Source organism: Pimephales promelas, chromosome 3, assembly GCF_988280905.1.
Source record: "Pimephales promelas chromosome 3, fPimPro1.hap1.1, whole genome shotgun sequence".
NCBI lineage: Eukaryota > Metazoa > Chordata > Actinopteri > Cypriniformes > Leuciscidae > Pimephales > Pimephales promelas.
In genome coordinates, this window is record NC_142771.1 from 47,444,664 (window position 1) to 47,464,936 (window position 20,273).

At 37.6% G+C, this 20,273-nt stretch overlaps 1 long non-coding RNA gene, 1 other non-coding gene and 1 pseudogene across 2 annotated transcripts; all 3 read left to right on the forward strand.

The window, feature by feature from the left end:
* The first annotated feature begins 488 nt into the window (after nucleotides 1-488).
* On the forward strand, nucleotides 489-605 carry LOC120466206 (5S ribosomal RNA; annotated as a pseudogene).
* Nucleotides 606-704: 99 nt separating this feature from the next.
* LOC148994726 (uncharacterized) lies at nucleotides 705-7,700 on the forward strand. Its single transcript, XR_016155246.1, has 4 exons — nucleotides 705-2,310; nucleotides 3,419-3,451; nucleotides 5,070-5,146; nucleotides 6,664-7,700. It is a non-coding gene; the product is annotated as an uncharacterized LOC148994726 (long non-coding RNA).
* An 8,508-nt stretch (nucleotides 7,701-16,208) lies between these two features.
* LOC120465809 (5S ribosomal RNA) lies at nucleotides 16,209-16,327 on the forward strand. Its single transcript, XR_005619216.2, has one exon. It is a non-coding gene; the product is annotated as a 5S ribosomal RNA (ribosomal RNA).
* The last annotated feature ends 3,946 nt before the right edge of the window (nucleotides 16,328-20,273 follow it).

A 20,273-nucleotide genomic window follows, 5' to 3' on the forward strand; every position in this document is an offset into this window, starting at 1 on the left:
ATGAACTTCCAATAAGTGTGTTTTATAAGCAGATTTTGAGTAATGAATTGAAAGTTTTATATGATTATTTTAAAATGAACGAGAAAATGGAAATATTTGAAAATTGGATAATAAGAAGTAATGCGTATATTGTTAAAACTACTGATGGTTTTAAAGTTTTATTGCCTGAAAATGTGTAAAGATGATCTTTGCTTGTATTTTTTGTATATTTTCTGTTTCTTTGTACTTATTTTTGTATGTTTTTGTCCTTTTTTTGATTTTAAATGATTGTTTTTAATAAATAAAAAAAATAAATTAATTTAAAAAAAACCTCGTCTGATCTCGGAAGCTAAGCAGGGTCGGGCCTGGTTAGTACTTGGATGGGAGTCCGCCTGGGAATACCAGGTGCTGTAAGCTTTATTGTTGGATGGGAGACCTAGTAAGCTTTATATGGTTTACTACCCTAATGTTCTAACCATTCAAATAGCCCAATTTTGGCAGCAGATTTCGCTTACGGCCATACCACCTTGAGAACGCCCGAACTCGTCTGATCTCGGAAGCTAAGCAGGGTCGGGCCTGGTTAGTACTTGGATGAGACTCCCTGGGAATACCAGGTGCTGTAAGCATTATTGTTTAAAAAAAAAGTCAATGAAATGGTTCAAAAATCCTAAATTGTCTTTTTTTTCCCCCTCAAAATGCCTGAAATAGTCTCTGGCTTTCTTCAGAAAGCCTGAAAGAGTCTCTTTTTTTTCTTCAAATAGCCCAATTTTGGCAGCAGATTTCGCTTACGGCCATACCACCTTGAGAATGCCCTAGTGGTACGATCCAGGAAGTTGTGTGGCAGTAGTTGGGAGAGGAAGGCTCTCCCCCATTTTGTTTTCTTTTATTTGTGTTTGTTTTGTGAGTTTTGTTACTTTAAGTTAGTTTTTTTTTTTGGTTTTTGTTTGTTTAAACCACCTAACAGCAGCTTTTTGCTGGCTGGAAGGTGGTTATTTTTATTTTTTCTTAAAAATGGATGGATTAAATGGCAAACGACACTGGAGTGGGAAGAGGAACACGCACGGCAAACGACACTGGCTCGAGGAACACGCACGGCAAACGACACTGGACTGGATAGAGGAAGACGCAGGGCAAACGATTCTGGACTGGCTGGAGAGAAACGCTTGGCAAACGACACTGGAATGGATTATCGTCAACGAGCTGGACATGATGGGAGAGACAAGTTTGCAGGAAGGAAATATTTAAAGGAGGCGACAATCATATTGAATGTGGAGAATGTCAATGAGGTGAGAGCGGCGGATATTATCAAGGCAGTGGTGGATAAATGTGGACATGGCAAAATTCTGGCATTAAGACCAAGACAAGGTAAAGAATATGAACTAACAATGGAAAATGAAGAAACATGTGAGGATTTGATGGATGGACTGAACATAAAAGAAGTAAATTGTGAAATTAAAAGACTGCAAAATAGAGACTATGTTGTTTCCTTCATGCACCTGCCCGTCTACCTGGAGGATAGAGAAATTATTGAAAAATTGGAGGGATGGGGAGTTGATCCCATATCAAAAATTAAAAGAAGATGCTACCCGGGTACCGAAATCGAGGATGGAACGAGGTTCCTTAAAGTAAGGTTCCCGAAAGAGGTGGCATCGTTGCCCTACAGCACAAGGCTGGAAACGGCTGAAGGGCAGCAGTATTTTAGGGTGATGCACAGTCACCAGGTGAAGACCTGTCGGCTGTGCATGAGCCCAGACCATCTGCTAAAAGAGTGCCCAGATTTTAAATGCCACAAATGCGGAGAAAGGGGACACTTCGCAAGAGACTGTAATGCAGCCAGGTGCCCGGAGTGTCAGAAAATTTTAAATAAATGTGTGTGTATGGGGGAGGAAGAGGAAGGAGGTAGGGAGAATCAGGTGGACGGACAGGTGCATGAAGGAAACAACGAGGAGGAAAGACAAACTGATGTGGTACAAGAGGAACAAGTTATTCAGCAAAAAGAAATGGAAGAAGGAACGAGCAACAGAGAGGAAGAAGGAGAGCAAGAGAACAATAAAGATAAAGAACAAACAATGGAACAGGACATGCAATGGTCAGCAATGGGAACATCGGACAGTGGTAAAAGGTATCGGGATGAGATGGAGAAAAAAGAAATAAAGATGGACAACATGGAGAACAACACAGAAGCGAGAGGACAAATAAGAAGATCAAAGTTCGAGCCAAATTTGGAAAATGCAAGAAAAAAGACTACAATAAGGGGCAGAGATGGAAGTACAAACAGATATGACGTGTTAAAGGACCTAGAGGGAGAAAACGGAGACTAATGGTTTTTAGGTATTTATTATTCTTTTTTTTAATGGTTTTAAGCTGCACTGTAAACCCAGATTTTGTTTCTAATTAAACTTACGAGTGATCATTACTTATTCTTTTATGTTTTGTCAAAACCTGCTATCATTACTAAACAACATTAGTTGTTTGTACTATTTATCTGAAAGATTATTTGCACTAATCATGTTTAGTAGAGATAACTTGGTATGTTAAGTTTCATAAAGTTTCATTTTTGAAAATAAATTCAAAAACCTGCTGGTCACGTGAAAAGACCCGTGTCTAACGTGCGTCCAAGAGGCTCTACACCTGGCGGGACGAGCACAGCACAGTTCTCGACAGCAGACGGTATCCTGACTGCATCATTACTGCAAGTGGAATGGTTAATATTTAAAATTACTATTGTTGCCTAGTTATCTTTGTGGGAATTTTTTATACCCAAAAGCTTGCAGATAATTTGTTAACGCAACTTTTTTTTCCGTCTAATGTTACAGTTTGAACTTGTGCATGGTGTTAATAGATGCTAGCTAACACTAGCTAGCTAAGTTAACTGCTACTTAAAAAGTGTCATTAAGTTAGCTTAGTGTTAACAGTCTAAGGATCGCTCACATACCAGCGAGTTTGCTCGACTGTATCATTTGTATATTTATAACTTTACGCAATAGAAAAGCGATTCAACCGCTGTTGGGGCAAAGGAGTGTAAATTAGTACCCGCTGTGGTGGTGTTAATAGTACTGAATAATTATCAATTTTCAAATATTGCAACTGTGAATACAGAACAGAATATTTTGTAGCCTTTTTTTGCCGTCAATACTGCCGACGTTGTCTTTGCTGTAATCAAATCAGTATATATTTATGTTTAACATGAAGTGTACTACTGCTTGAGTGCAGTAAATCTATGGGAATTATGAATTATTATATGAAAAGTTACAGATAACAGCAGCGCCGCGTCAGACACGTTTCTGGTGTGCAAAGAAAAAACACCACGAAGCTGACGCATGCCGTTTTTCTCTGTAAAACAGGCATCGTTTTGGTTCTATTACCTTATAGTATTTAACAGTGACATTGTTGAACTGAGTCGTTGAGCTAAACATTTTCTTGTTTTCTATTTTTACAGATCCTTGTGGTGTTGTGTGGATGCTGTGGAAGTGTAAGTACTGTGAGTTTATGTGTGAGAAAAGGGGTTACCTTTTAAAACATTATCGTTTAAAACACGGAAACTTTGGTAGAACTGTCCCATTTCCCTGCTTACACCAACAATGTGTGTGCACATTCAACTCCACTAATGCACTTAAGGTCCACTTAGCAAAGATTCACCTGAAAACCCAGGGTGCACAACTGAGTGAAACTGCCCAAGTAACCTTTCACTGTCAGTCATGTGATTTTTCTGCACCGTGCACAGAAGCAGCCTTTCTCACTCACCTGCGCAGTACACATTTAAAGGTACATCACAGAGTCCAGTGCCCATATAATGGCTGTAACTTTCACACAAATGTGTATTCTACATTTAATGCACACAGAAGTAAGGAGCACAGAACCAACACAGTCTCATCTCATTTTGACCATACGTCAATATCCGCCTTTTTAGGGCCCCCTTAAACGTCGGTAGATGGCGATCCCGGGCCGTCATACAACTGACGCTTTACCTTTAACGTCGGTTAGGTGACGGGTTAGGTTTAGGTCTGGGGTAGAGTTAGGATCCCATAACCTCATCTACCGATGTTTGAGGGGGCCCTAAAAAGGCGAATATTGACGTATGGTCAAAAGACGTCCCAAAACGTCAGTTATATGACGTCTTGGGATGAGACCGGGTTGACAGAACACACAACTGGAGGATGTTTAGGCCAGAAATAGTCGCTAGTAGTGTAACTAATGAAATGGCCCAAGAAGAACATGAGCCTCCAAATGACACCCTTGAATTAGAAGACAGTGAGGATTCTACCAATGAAGATCTAAATGATCTAGAGAAACAGCTGGAGCACAACCTAGCAGCTCTTTTTTTAAAGATGCAAACAGTCCTACACATTCCAGAAAGTACGGTGCAAGAAATCATACAACAGCTGTTACAGATGTGTGAACTATCCCAGCCACTGCTGCATAATGCACTCAAGGACATTCTGAAACAACAGACAGATGTAGATGATTCAGTTGTGGAAGAGTTAGTAAGGGCTGCCGCAAAGGGCAATGTGATCATGAAATTTTGTGGCAAGGATGGCCCCTTATCAACAACAAAAAGGAGAGCAGCATATGTGAATAAAAACTTCACAGAGGTTAAACCAGTGGAGTACATCCTTTGCATCCAATGCTACAGAAGTTGTTGAATAGGGCAGATATTTTGGACAAAGCTCTTCCCATCCAAAAGCATGTGCAACATGAGTACAGTTCATACAGAGATGGCTCGTATTTTAATGACAATGTCCTCCTTAAAGGGGAGGAATTCAAAATCGCTGTTGGACTTTCTACAGATGATTTTGAAGTGTCCAATCCTTTAGGAACATCGAGAAAGAAACACAAAATGAGTGCAGTTTATTGGGTGATAGCTAATGTGCCATCAAAATACAGATCCACACTCCACTCCATTCAGCTTGCTGTTTTGTGTAAATCCTCTCATGTAAAAGAATTTGGCTACGCAAAAATTCTCCGCCCTCTCATTCATGATCTGGCTTCTTTGGAGCAACATGGTGTATATGTTGGGAAGTTGGGAGAATCTGTCAAAGGTACAGCTTTAGATGTGGCTGCTGATAACCTGGCTGCTCATTCTCTGGCAGGATTCTTTGAAAGCTTTATGGTGGACAGATTCTGCAGGTTCTGTATGGCGACAAGAGGCGAGATGCAAGGCAAGGAGGTAAATTCAGGTGCTTTTGAACACCGCACTATAGACACTCACAACCAGCAGGTGCAGGAGGTAAAGCATGATCCCACTGTGGCAAAACAGTATGGTGTGAAAGGAGGGTATGTATTGATTGACGGCCTGGAGCACTTTCATGTTGTCCGTGGGTACCCCCCTGACATCCTCCATGACCTTTTTGAAGGCATTGTTCCTGTTGAATTATCCCTCTGCATTTCAGACATGATTTCTAAGAAATATTTCACCATAGAAACACTGAACCATGCCATTAAAACATTTGAATATGCTTTTCATGACAAAACTGACCAGCCTCAGCCAATTGCCCATGGCTTCTCTACCAAAGGGACCATAGGTGGCAATGGCCATGAGAACTGGGCCCTAATCAGGCTGCTCCCACTTATCATTGGTCATAAAGTCCCTGAAGGAGACAATGCATGAAACATTCTGCTGCTCCTAAAAGACATTGTTGAGTTGGCTGTCGCAACAAAGCACACTGATGAGTCGGTGCATTTCCTTGACTGCAAAGCGTCAGAACATAGGGACTTGTTGCAAACAACTTTCCCAAATTTTACATTACGGCCAAAACACCACTATGTTGAGCATTACCCTGAGATGATCAAAGCATTTGGTCCCCTTTCAGATGTTTGGACAATACGGTTTGAGGGAAAACACAAATTCTTCAAACGGGTCATTCGTAATGCTCACAACTTCAAAAATGTAGCTCTTACATTGGCTGTTAAGCATCAGAAAATGATGGCTTACTATTTGGACACAAGTTTTCAATCCTTCAATTGAAATGGACAAGGTCACTACAGCATCGATCACATCTTATCCTGAGAATGTCCAACAGGTTTTCTGCCAGAGAGTTCCTCAGCTTACATCAGTTCTTGTTGCATCATCAGTCTATGTAGATGGAATTAGATATTGTGCTGACATGATAGTCTCTGTTGGTTCATGTGCTGGCCTCCCTTCATTTAGACAGATCAAACAGATAGTGGCACTTAACACTGAGATCCTGTTTGTTTGCAATGAGATGACTGCATGGTACCATGAGCATTTGAGATCTTTCGAACTCATCTGTGACAGCAGTAACCCCTCTCTGTGTGTGGTGCAGCTGAAAGAGCTGAATGATGTTTTCCCTCTCTCAGCGTACAGATGTGGCGATAATTTGGTAGTGACCCTCAGGCGTTATATTCTCTGTTAAGAAGCCACAGTTAGATCTCTGCAATAAATCTAGGCTGTAATGGAACATTTCGTAGCTTATTTTAGAGCTCATGTTGAAATGTAACAACCTCTGAGAAGTTTTTATTTTTCCCTAAATTTGTGACTTTTTTTGTAAATGTTTTTCTTATACATTTAAGTGGGGATTTCTTGTGAATCATAAGTTGTTGTTTTTTTAATGGATTTACCACTTTAATCTAAAGGGACAGTCACTTTTTTTCTATGCTCAGCAATTGAATGGCCTTTTGGATATTTATATTTCTAATGATCTATTTATTGTTTCTATTCCCAAGATGACTGCAAACCAGAAGATGACCTTGAGGGTAATTCTAACAGAGGCGGATATAAGAAAAGTCATCCTAACCACAAGGCCCTCTACAGTCGACGATTTGATAAGCAAGCTTAAAGAATCACTGGGACTTCATTATAACTTTTGTCTCCAATACCAAGAGCCTGAATTCAATAATGAACTATGCAATCTGACAGATACTGAAGAACTTCCAGAAAAACCAACAGTTAAAGTCATGCCTGTCCTTGAGCTGGTACCCGTCTTATCTGATGAAGTCTTAGTACAGCAGATACAGACATACTCTCACACTCATCTCAGGAGCGACAGAAACAGTGGCCAGAAGTTTTTGAAATCCCTACCATGTCTGTGGATGTAGAGTATCGACTTAGACAAGCAGATCTGCTGTATATGAGTGAGGGTACATACCTTAAAGTATCAAAAGAACTAAAACATGAGATACTTGAAAGATTGGCAGAGAGCATGTATAGCTACACAGCATACCCAAATAATGCTCAGTTTGAAAGTGTCGCAGCAGCACTGATAAACAAGCACCCTTGTCTCCAGGAGCGAGGCTCAACCACTCGCTGTTGTGGTTGGAAAAATATCCTTAAGCATAAAATGGGTAATTATCGAACGAAGCGTAGGCAATCAGGATGCCTTGATGTTTCAGTAAATGCAGGTAAGCGGGGAAGGCATTCAGCAGGACAACCAGCTAACAAGCGCATCAAGAAGGCAAACAAAGGTGAAATCAACTACTTGCCCAACTTTCCGGATGGATTTGATCAGGCAGCACTGGAGGTGGCCTGTAAAGACTTGGTTGATGAAATGCAGAAGAGAACACCAAATGGACTTCTTGTGAAACAGAAGTTGGATCAGACCTTTTCTCTGAGAAGAAAAGAGGTAGTGGAGTCGGAACCCGCCATAAGCACGATAGTGAAACGCTGGCCTGCCCTTTTCACTGAAGATCAAGTAAGTTTAAGAAAGAGAACATAACAAATAACTATCTTTCGATTATTATATACTGTACATTCTATCCCCTGCGAGAGTTTTGTATGTTACTTCTTGTCAATAAAAAAAAATAATAATAAATAAACCTTCTTCTTCTGTTAACATGATATATTTGAATTAATGTACAATTCTTGCAATGTCGCCCCCACCGATAACGCATAGTATTGCGTGCATCAGTGCGTCGCGTATCAAAAACTGGGACGACACATTTGGCTACGCATCGACGCATAATGGCGGCCAAAGCGTAGCGATGCATAGCCATGCTGACGCGTATGCATACCGATGCGTTGACTATGTAACGGCCCTAAGTGAGAATGATGGGAATATTGATAAGATAATAGAATTACAGGAAGAATTAAAGAAAATAGAGGATGAGAAGTGCAAAGAGCAATAATAAGAAGTAGGGCAAAAGACATTGTAGAAGGAGAAAGAAGTACAAAATATTTTTATGAATTAGAAAAAACAAGACAGAGAGCGGATATAATAAAAAGTGTTAAAACACAAGATGGAAGGACTGTAGAAGATACAATAGGAATTTTGAAAGAAATCGGAGAGTTTTATAAGGAGTTATTTACTGAAAATGTGGTTGATTTAGAAGAAGAAGATTTTTTTACTGAGCAAAATACAGGTTAAAGTTAATGAAGGAGACAAGGAATTGTGTGAGAGTGAGATTACGGAATTAGAAATAGGGATAGCAATTGATCAATTAAAAAATGGTAAAAGTCCGGGAATAGATGGATTACCAGTTGATTATAAGGTTTTTAAAGATGCGTTATGCCCAATTTTAAATGAATTATTTATTGATATATTTAGGAAAGAGAATCTAACTAATAGTATGAAGAAAGGTATGGTAAAAATAATTTACAAGAAGAAAGGTGATAAGAGAGATCTTAAAAACTATAGACCACTAAGTATGTTGAATACAGACTACAAAATATTAGCCAAAATTTTAGCCAATCGATTGAAATAGTACCAAATATCATTACTACAAATCAAGCATATGCCGTTCTAAAAAAGAGATATTACTGATGTTATTAATAATATAAGAGATATGGTTTGGTACATGAAGGAGGAGAAAGAAACAGGATATATAATAAGTGTGGATTTAGAAAAGGCGTTTGATAGAGTTGAACACAAATATTTGATGCATGTTATGGAGAGAATTTTTTAAAATGGATAAAATGCCTAGATATAAGTAGTTGTGTGAAAGTGAATGGTTTAACTAAAATTGTCCTATGTCAGCATTATTATACACAATATTGTCCGAAGCTTTGGGACTGGCAATAGAACAGGAAAAGAACATACAAGGAATACGTATAAAAGGAGAAGAATCAGAACAAAAAATATTTCAGTATGCAGATGACACAACTTTGTTTGTAAAAGATATCAAAAGTATAGATAAAGCAATGGGAGTTTTGGAAAGTTATTGTAAAGGAACAGGGGCAAAGGTTAATAAAGAAAAAAACTACATACATGAAAATAGGATTGTCGAATGAGTTACCAAATAATGTGCAATTTAAGGAAGAAAAGAAGAATATGAAAATTTTAGGTATAAGGGTTGGAGAAAATGAAAATGAAATTAGGGAAGTGATATGGGAGGAGGTTTTAAGTGGAATGGAAAAGAGATTAAATTTCTGGAAATTAAGAGGTTTATTTTTAAAAGGGAAGGTTTTAGATATTAATTTTTTGTTTCTATCAAAAATGTGGTATGTCTTGGGTTCTGTGAGTTTGCCTATATGGGTGTTTAAAAAATTAAATCTATTGTTTTAAATTTTTTATGGGAGGAGAAACCATTAAAAATTGCATATGATACTTTAATTGGAAGGGTAGAGGAAGGAGGATTAGGATTAATAGATCCATTAATAAGAATGAAAAGTATGAGAATAAAAATGGTTAATAAATTCTGGAAACATGGGAAGTATGCTTGGAAGAGTGTAATGAATTATTTTTTAAATAAATGTGGGGACATGGGAGATGATGTATTATGGATGAAACTTAAAGAAAATATGATGAACGGAATACCGGAGTTTTATAAAGAGGTTGTAAAAGCATGGGGTGATTTTCCAAAGCATGTTGTTTGTACGTCTTTCGCCAGAGAAGAGATTTTAAGACAACCATTGTTTTTAAACGATCATATTAAAAAGGGAGAGGATACTATTTTTTATAAAATGCAGGGATAAAGCAAATAAAAGACTTATTGTATGAAGTGGTACCTGGTTTTGTACCAGTGCAGGTAATAATAGATGCAATTGTGGAAAATTATGAAAATGAAACCACAACAGTCTTAGAAAAACAATACAAACAAATAAAAAAAGTACAGAAAGAATGGATAAATGTTTTAGAAGGTACGGTGTGTAAATCAAATCAAAATCAAATCAAATTTCTTTATTCAGTCATGATGTTATTATAGACACAACATAATCTCCACTACAACAAAATAATAACATTCATTACTGAATAGGAGCATAAAGAAGACATAGTCTTATAAATTAATGCCCCTTTTTTCAATTATCTAAGCTTATACAAAACAGATGGCTCGCCATTTTTTTTTTTTTTTCCGTTCCCCTTCCTTTCTATATATATATATACATATACATATCTACATACATACATATATATACATACACACATATATACATACACATATATACATATATATACATACACACATATACATATACATACATATACATACACATACATATTTCTTCAGTATTATTTCACATCCCAGCAATTAACAATTACCAATTTAGAAAAAAAAACAAAATACAACAACAAAAAAAAACAAAACACACAAAAAAATAAAAAAAATAAAACCTTATTTCTTATGCTTCATTTCCTTTGTATTTTTCAAGTACATATTTTTTGTACATTTTATTGAATTGAACAATCGAGTTACATGATTTTTGACCTCTATCCAAAGAGTTCCATAAACTAATCCCAGTTACAAGGAACCCCTTTTGTTTTTTTGAGGTACGTGAATATGGCACACTAAAATTGCCTTTTCTTCTGTTGTTATTGTCTGTGATTAACATGAATTTATTTTTAATATGTGTTGGTACTAAATTATTTTTCACTCTCCACATAATTTTTAGTATTTTGAAACTGACCAACTCTTTAAATTTCAAAGTCTGCAGTTTTATAAACACTTTATTTGTGTGGTCTCGTGCACCTTGGTTAGCCACAATTCTTATGGCTTTCTTCTGGAGTACAAACAACTTGTCTGTATAACTGTTGCATGCATTACCCCACACTTCAGTACAATATGTTAAATATGGAACAACTAAGGTTAAATATAGAAGCTGTAATGAAGCTTCATCTAATATATGTTTAACATTATATAGAATACCAATATTCTTACTAATTTTACCTTTGATATATTCTATATGAGGCTTCCAGCTAAGTTTACTGTCTAGGACAAGTCAAGTCAAGTCAAGTCACATTTATTTATATAGCGCTTTTCACAATACAGATTGTATCAAAGCAGCTTCACAGTGATGACATGAAAGTAGCACAACACAGATCAACAACATTGCTAAACACTAAATAAATAACCCCAACTGAGCAAGCTCAAAGCAAGCCAAAAGCAAGGCGACAGTGGCAAGGAACCAAAACTCCATCAGATTGGATGGAGAAAAAACCTTGGGAGAACCCAGGCTCAGTCGGGGGCCAGTTCTCCTCTGGCTTACATTCATATTGTTTAAATATAAATATTAAATATAAATATTGTTTATGAATCAAACGGCGCCATAACATATCGCAGGACAACCCCCAAAAATTTTATTTCTGAAACACATTCGATGTTTACTTTCTCAATATTTAATTTTGTACCTTCTTTTTTTCCCGTATTTCCAAAAACCATATAATTTGTCTTATCCCAGTTTAAAGACAGTTTGTTACAATCAAACCATTTCTTTAATTTTGACATTTCCCTTTCAGTAGTGGTCATTAATTCATTAATATCTGTCCCGGACTTGAATACCGTTGTGTCATCAGCAAATAACAAAAAATTCATCTCTTTAGAAGCTTCAAAAATATCATTAATAAATAAAATAAAAAGTTTAGGGCCAATTACAGAACCCTGGGGAATTCCGCATACAACAGTTCTACAATCTGAGTTATGGTTTTTAAATTGAACATATTGGCTTCTGTTACTTAAATAACTTTCAAGCCATTTATATATCTGACCCCTTAGTCCGTAGTATTGTAATTTTGTCAACAATAATTTATGGTTAACAGTATCAAATGCTTTCTGTAAGTCCAGGAATATACTTACAAGATACTGTTTTTTTTCTATTGTGGCAAGAATTTCATCCGTTAAATGAATTAATGCAAGGGTTGTCGATCTATTCGATCGGAATCCATATTGATAATCAAAAAGTAAATTGTTTTTTTCCAAGAATAGATCTAATTTATAAGTAAACCATTTTTCAATTATTTTAGAAAACTGTGAGAGTACTGATACAGGTCGATAATTATTAAAGTCATGTTTGTCTCCTTTTTTGAAAATAGGTGTTATCTTGGCAATCTTCATCTTTTGCGGAAAAACACCTGAACTAAAAGAAAGATTGAAAATATAAGTTAGAGGTTGAAGTATGCAATCTATAGTTTTTTTAACAATTCTCATATCTATTCCCTCACCGTCACAAGAATTTTTAGTTTTACACTTTCTCACAATCTCTAAAATTTCAGTTTCGGTGCAATCATTAAGAAACATTGACTGCAAAATTCTGCTACCTCCTGTCACCCTATACCCTGCTTCATAATCGGAGTTTTCAAGTTTTTTCGCAATATTAGGTCCGACATTGACAAAGAAAGAATTAAACTCATTTGCAATATCTCTTCCACTATTAATAACTTTGCCTTTATGTTCAAAATACTCAGGTAGATTTGTACTCTGCAAATTTGGCTTCATAACCTTATTTAAGATTTTCCAGGTTTCATTAATGTTATTCTTATATTCATTTAATCTGTTTTTATAATAATCTTTTTTGGCCTGTCGCATTATAGCTGTTAACTTATTTTTATATCTTTTGTATCTAATTTCATAATTACTCGACTTGTATTTAATAAAATCTCGATATAGTTTATTTTTCTTTTTACAGGCCTTCTGTAACCCACTAGTTATCCATGGTTTTTTATCGAATTTATTCACTTTGTTCATTTTTAAGGGACAATTTTTATTATAAAGGGTTACAAAAATATTCAGAAAGACCTCATAAGCACAGTTAACATCGTCAACAAAAACTTTACTCCAATCTTGGTTAATCAGATCTTTCCTAAATGAGTCTATTTCCTTCTCCGTCCGAATTCTAATGTGTTTGATTTTATCAACACCGCTTATATTTTTGGCAGTTTTTAGGCCACAGACAATGAAAACTGGTAAGTGATCACTGATATCACAGAATAGCAAACCACTATAAAGAGTTTTATTAATATTATTTGTAAAAATATTATCAATCAATGTTGAAGTTGTCCGTGTCACTCTACTGGGTTGTGATATTACTGAAAATAAACCTCTACTGTACATTTCATTTAAGAAATCATAGGTTGCTGCTAGGCCTTGAGGATTCATTAAATCAACATTAATATCTCCACATAACCATATGGTCTTATTCCGCATTGTATAGTCTATAAGTTCCGCAAATTTAATTTTAAATACTTCTACATTTGAACCTTGAGCTCTATACACACAAGCTATAATTATTTTTTGTTTTGTTTCCAACTCAATCTCCACTGCCACACATTCTAGAAGACCTTCAATAGCCACAGACATCCCTTCAACAATCTTACATGTGTATATTTCTTTGACACACAGTGCCACACCTCCTCCTCTTTTTCCCAGTCGGTCAACATGATACAAACTATACCCATCAATTCCCAAATCATAACCTTTGACAGCATTTAACCATGTTTCAGAAAAAGCAATAATGTCAAACTGACTTTTTAGTGTATCTAAATACTCTATAATTTTATTAAGGTTTGTATAAAGACTTCTGCAATTAAAATGAACCAATGAAAAATTATTTTCTAATTTAACATTTGAGTTAAATTCATCCTCACTATAGTATTTACATGGAATTAAATCATGGTTCCGCACATGCCTTTCTGAATCCAAATCTACATCCAAATCATATATTTTATATTCCCCATCTTCTCTCATCATTTGCTCAGTCATAGTCATTAATCAACTGTTCAAACATAAATTCAAAAGAACGAAACTCAATGGGCGGCAATTCCATTCTTCTTGATGAACCAGGGTCTTTAAAATAAAATCTTGAAAACAGTACCTTATGCGCGCGTTCCAATCTTAGTTGCATTGTCCCAGCCATAATCTTGATCCATAAGAGGTCCAATCCATAAAACAAAACAAAAATACCAAAAAACAAAACAACAAACAAAACAAACCCCTGAGTCTTTAGCATGTAGCTCCTGCCAGCTGCTTATTTTCCAACAATGATTTGACAGCAGCTACGAGATCATACACCGATGTTTTCCTTCTACGGGGACTGGCAGTTTGCCAACCAGTTGCACTTAGCGTTTTCTCCAGGTCTGGATCCTCCGCAGGTAGATCCATTTTGATGCCAAACTCAAGTAGGCCACACACAGCAGCCGCTGGATTTTCAAAGATCTTGGCGTTACCGTCTTCACCGAAGATTTTCAATTTGGCTGGAAATAATATACGATGTTTAATCTTCCTTTCGCGCAACACTTTTCGTACACCTTTATATTTCTCCCTTTCCTTGTAGACAGCTGGAGTAAAATCTTCATCAAAGTAGATCCTGTTACCGTTCACTTGTACGATTTTTTTCATCCACGCTGCCTTGAGCACACTCTGTTTTGTGGCATAGCTTTGGAATAACACCACAATTGATCGGGGACGGGGATGTTCTTGTTGTCCAGGCCGCTTAGGCACGAATATTCTGTGTGCACGCTCAATGCGGAGATCTACAGTGACACCAAGTTGTTCCCGAATCAGATTCGACACAAAATCAATCATATTATTTCCCTCACTTTTCTCGGGCACTGAGTAAATCCTGATGTTATTCCTTCTTGAGCGGCTTTCTAGATCTTCGCATTTTTCTTTGAGCAAAGTCTGTTGCTGTAACATATGAATCATTACTCGTGTAATGTTTCGCTCAATGTCCTCGCTATCAGACAGCCTCTGCTCAGTAGCGTCCATTCTTTTTTTAATATCTTCAAATTCATTTCGTAAATCACTCACTTCTTTCCTCAGTGTTACAAAGTTCCCCGATGTCTCAGTGCGAAATGCTCTTATTTCAGTCAGTATTTCAGCCATACCAAACGCAGCTGCGTTGTTTTCCTCTGTCCCATTATCTGGGTCGATCTGTTTAGTTTTATTCTTTGGTCTTGCCATTCTCCGATCTCCAGATCACACCCTTTAGTGGAATCTATATATATATCCAGTGAAACCCCACAATTTTTTTTTTTTCTTTTCCCGATTCTCACAGTATCACTTCAGGTCTAAGCAGACTCATTTACCAGCCGTATACTTCGGCGGCCATCTTTTCGAGAACCTTTCCTGTTTATTATTCCTGTTTTATTGTTTTATTCCTGTTTATGTAAAGATGTTTTTATCACACCAAGAGCAGAAGGATATTGGCAAAGATTATATCCAAGTATGGAAATTAAGAAAACATGGCAAAATTTAAGAGCTTGGTGGAAAAGCCCAATTTTGGAAAACTTTGATTACATTTTAAGGCATAATTGTTTACTAAGTGAAATGAAACTGTGTAAAATTGGGATGGCAAGGGTTGCAATATGCAAGGTATGCAAGAGGGAAGATGAGGGTTTGTTACATCTTTTCTCTATATGCACAGGTTTAAAATACTTTATTAAAAAAAAAAAAAAGAAATGACAAGTAAATTGGGGGTAGAACAAAGATGTATTAATGAAGAATGGGAAACAATGTTGTTATTTGGGTTTAAAGGGAATGTTAAGAATAAGTGTTTTTTAAATCTAGTATTAACCATCGCTAGATTTGTAATATGGAGCAGAAGAAACATGGTCAAACAAAAGAAAACAAGAATACCTGTGTGCAAACTTTTCAAGGTAAAGATGTGTTTCATTTTAAATGTTTTATTTGATTATTGTAATATGAATCAAGAGAAAGATGTATGTCAAATTTTGTAAGTGGTAACCCATTTATTGAAATGACATGTTTTCGTTTTCATGTGTTATTGCCAGAATGTGATTCAGACTGTTTTTAATTGTATTAAAATGTTTTAAATAGAAATAAGAAAAGAAAAAAAAAAGAAAAAAGAACGCCCGAACTCGTTTGATCTCGGAAGCTAAGCAGGGTCGGTTAGTACTTGGATGGGAGACCGCCTGGGAATACCAGGTGCTGTAAGCTTTATTGTTTAAAAAAAAAAAAAAAAGTCAATGAAATGGTTCAAAAATCCAAAATTGTCTTCCCCCCCCCCCCCTCAAAATACCTTAAATAGTCTCTGAGTTTCTTCAGAAAGCCTGAAAGAGTCTCTTTTTTTTTCTTCAAATAGCCCAATTTTGGCAGCAGATTTCGCTTACGGCCATACCACCTTGAGAACGCCCGAACTCGTCTGATCTCGGAAGCTATGCAGGGTCGGGCCTGGTTAGTACTTGGATGGGAGACCGCCTGGGAATACCAGGTGCTGTAAGCTTTATATGGTTTACTACCCTAATGTTCTAACCATTCAAATAGCCCAATTTTGGCAGCAGGTTTCGCTTACGGCCATACCACCTTGAGAACGCCCTAGTGGTACGATCCAGGAAGTTGTGTGGCAGTAGTTGGGAGAGGAAGGCTCTCCCCCATTTTGTTTTTGTCAATTTGTTTGTTTTGTGAGTTTTTGTTACTTTAAGTTCGCTTTTTGTTTGTTTTTTTGTTTTTTAAACCACCTAACAGCAGCTTTGGCTGGCTGGAGGGTGGTTTTTTGTTTTTGTTTTTTTGCAATCATGGACGGATTAACGGCAAATGACACTGGACTGGTTGGAGGAACACGCACGGTAATCGACAATGGACTGGCAGGAGGAAGGCGCACGGCAATCGACACTGGACTGGCAGGAGGAACACGCAAGGCAAACGACAATGGACTGGCAGGAGGAAGACGCACGGCATTCGACACTGGACTGGCACGAGGAACACGCAAGGCAAACGACAATGGACTGGATAATTGACCACGAGTGAGAGATGGAAACACCCGAGATGCGAGAAACAAAAACAGTGAAAGGAAATATTTAAAAGAGGCTACAGTGATTGTTAATGTGGAAAACGTGATCGAGGTAAGAGCGGAGGATATCATCAAAGCTGTAACGGAATTATGTGGACATGGTGGAATATTGGCGCTAAGACCAAGACAAGGAAAGGAATATGAACTGACAATGGAAAAAGAAGAAATGTGTTACAAACTTACTGATGGACTGGAAATAAAAGGAGTGAAATGTGAAGTGAAAAATTTGCAAAACAGAGACTATGTTGTTTCCTTCATGCAATATTAGAAAAATTGGAAGGATGGAGAGTTACTCCCATCTCAAAAATAAAAAGAAGAAGGTATCCGGGCACCGACATAGAGGACGGAACAAGGTTCCTAAAAGTGAGGTTCCCCAAAGAGGTGGCATCACTGCCATATAGCACAAGGCTGGAAACAGCGGAAGGGCCACAGTATTTCAGGGTGGTGCACGGTCACCAGGTTAAAACCTGTCGGCTGTGCACGAGCCCAGATCACCTACTGAAAGACTGCCCTGAGTTCCAGTGCTATAAATGCGAGGAGAGGGGACATTTTGCAAGAGACTGCAATGCTGTCATGTGCCCGGATTGCCGAAATACTTTAAATAAATGTGGCTGTGGGATGGAGGAAGAGGAAGGAGGTAGGGAATTTCGGATGGACGGACAGGTGCATGAAGGAAACAACGAGGAGGAAGGACAAACTGAAGAAGGACAACAGGAGGAAAGACTACAACACGAAATGGAGGGAGCAGCGAGAATCAGAGAGGAAAGAGAACAAGAGAACGATAAAGAACAACCAATGGAACAGGACACTCAATGGACAGTAATGGGCATTTCGGACAGTTTTAAAAGTCACTTGGACGATGAGGAGAAAGACGGACATAAAGAGAAGGATCAAAGCGAGTCTGAAAGTGAAGAAGAAACAACGATGGACAAAGACAGAGAGGGGAAAGGACAATTAAGAAGAAGATTAGTAAAGGTAAAACCAAATATTGTTAACGCAAGGAAAAAGACTATTTTAAAGATCCTAGATAAAAGTGAAAATAGGTTTGAGGTGTTAAAGGACATGGAGGGAGAAGATGAAGAGTAATGGTTTTTAGATATTTATTTGTGTTTCTTTTAATGGTTTTTAGTTGTGTTACTTTTAATGCTAGAGGACTTTTAGATGTAAGAAAATTTGAGAAAATGAAAGAAATGTTTAAGAATGAAGATGTGATTTTATTACAAGAAACTAACTGGAGGGAATGTTTTATGACTGAAATAAGGAAAAGATTGAATGGAGAGATTTTATATAACAATGGGGATGATAGGCAGGGCAGAGGTGTAGCGATTTTAATAAAAGAAAACAGTGGTGTGACATGTAAAAAAATATACAATGATAAAGAAGGGAAATGTATGGCAGTAGAAATGGTTTTTGAAGCAAAAGAAATAGTTGTGGTTAATGTTCACGCACCAAACGAAGAGAATGAAAAGAAAGAGTATTTTAGTATTTTAAGAGAATTTTTAAAAGATTACAAAGAAGTTATTATGATGGGTGATTTTAATACTGTTTTTAGCAAAATTGAAATGGGTGAGGGAATGGTTTTTAAAAGTGACAAAGGAAGAAAAGAGCATAGAACCAGAACTTAACTTAATCCACGAGACAACGCATCTGCTACCACGTTATCAGATCCTTTTTTATGACGGATCTCTAAATAATACGGCTGGACCATTAAAGCCCAACGCATCAATCGTTGATTATGGTTGTACATTTTACTCAGAAAAACCAGCGGATTGTGATCCGTATAAACAACGATTGGAGAAGAACTAGACCCCACATAAACATTAAAATGTAGTAAGGCTAACAACATAGCTAAAGTTTCTTTTTCAATCGTTGAATAATTCAACTGATGACTGTTAAACTTAGCTGAAAAGTACGATACGGGGTGGCCTATTTCATCAGCACCCTCCTGCAGCAAGACAGCTCCCACTCCAACCGCACTAGTGTCGACCTCAAGCTGGAATGGACGAGTCACATCTGGAGCAGACAGCACAGGTCCACTACAAAGAAGTGATTTAGCAGAAAGAAATGCCTGCTGGCACTCATTAGTCCAGTCAAAACAAACTTTAGGACTACACAACTTCGTTAAAGGAGCAACCACACTCGAGAAATTTTTGCAAAAACACCGGTAGTACCCAACCATCGCCAGGAATCTACGTAGTTCTCTCCGCGTAGTAGGCACTGGGTAACTGAGGACAGCAGTCACTTTTCCGTCCAATGGCCGTACCTTACTGTTTCCCACCTGCTTCCCTAAATAAGTGACAGAAGCCTTAGCAAATTCACATTTTTTTAGGTTTAACGTTAAGGAAGCAGCCTCTAACCGACGAAACACGTCATGCAAGGTCAACATGTGTTCAGCCCATGTAGTCGAATAAATAACTAGATCGTCTAAATAGATGTTACAGTTAGGAACGTCACCTAAGACTGTGGACATTAAACGTTGAAACGTTGCTGGTGCGTTTCTCAGACCGAATGCCATGCGTTTATACTGCAGAAAAGAATCGGGGGTTACGAAGGCGGAGATCTTAGAAGCGCGCTCGGTTAACGGCACCTGCCAATAACCTTTCAAAAGGTCTAACTTAGTAATATATTTCGCACCCCCAAGACAATCAATGCAATCTTCCATCCGCGGTAACGGAAAAGCATCAGCCACTGTGATGGAATTTACCTTTCTAAAATCAGTGCAGAAACGTAAAGACCCATCAGCCTTCGGTACCAGAACACACGGTGAGCTCCATGGACTATTACTCGGGACAGCGAAACCATTCTGCAATAAATACTTAACCTCACTTTTCATGGCTTCTCTCAGACTCATTGGGCAACGATAAGCGTGTTGCTTGATCGGTAATGCGCTACCGACCTCAATGTCATGCTGAATGACATTAGTACCCGGAGGAACGTCATTGAACAAACACAGGAAACTGTCTATCAACTCTCTATCAACGCTGTTCAGGCGATAGATAGGATAGTTGCTCAGGAAGCAAAGATAAAATCTTAGAGTTTTCAAAACATCCTCCTCCTAAAGCTTCCATGGATACATTCAACCCATCGTCCGCAGGATCGGCAGGCAAAGCATAAGCCAACAATGAAACGCGCTCAGTATTTCCTTTAGTCACCGATTCACTAACCAAATTCTCAGGGTTACCTTTTGGTTCGACACAAAAATATGGTTTCAACATGTTTATGACATAAACGAGTTTTTCGCCTCCGTTCTGGCGTGTGTAAGATATAATCAGTTTCATTCCACTTACTTTTTATCACGTAAGGACCAGAGAAACGCGCAGAGAGAGAAGATCCAGGAATAGGAAGCAACACCAAAACTTTCTCGCCAGGCAAAAAATTA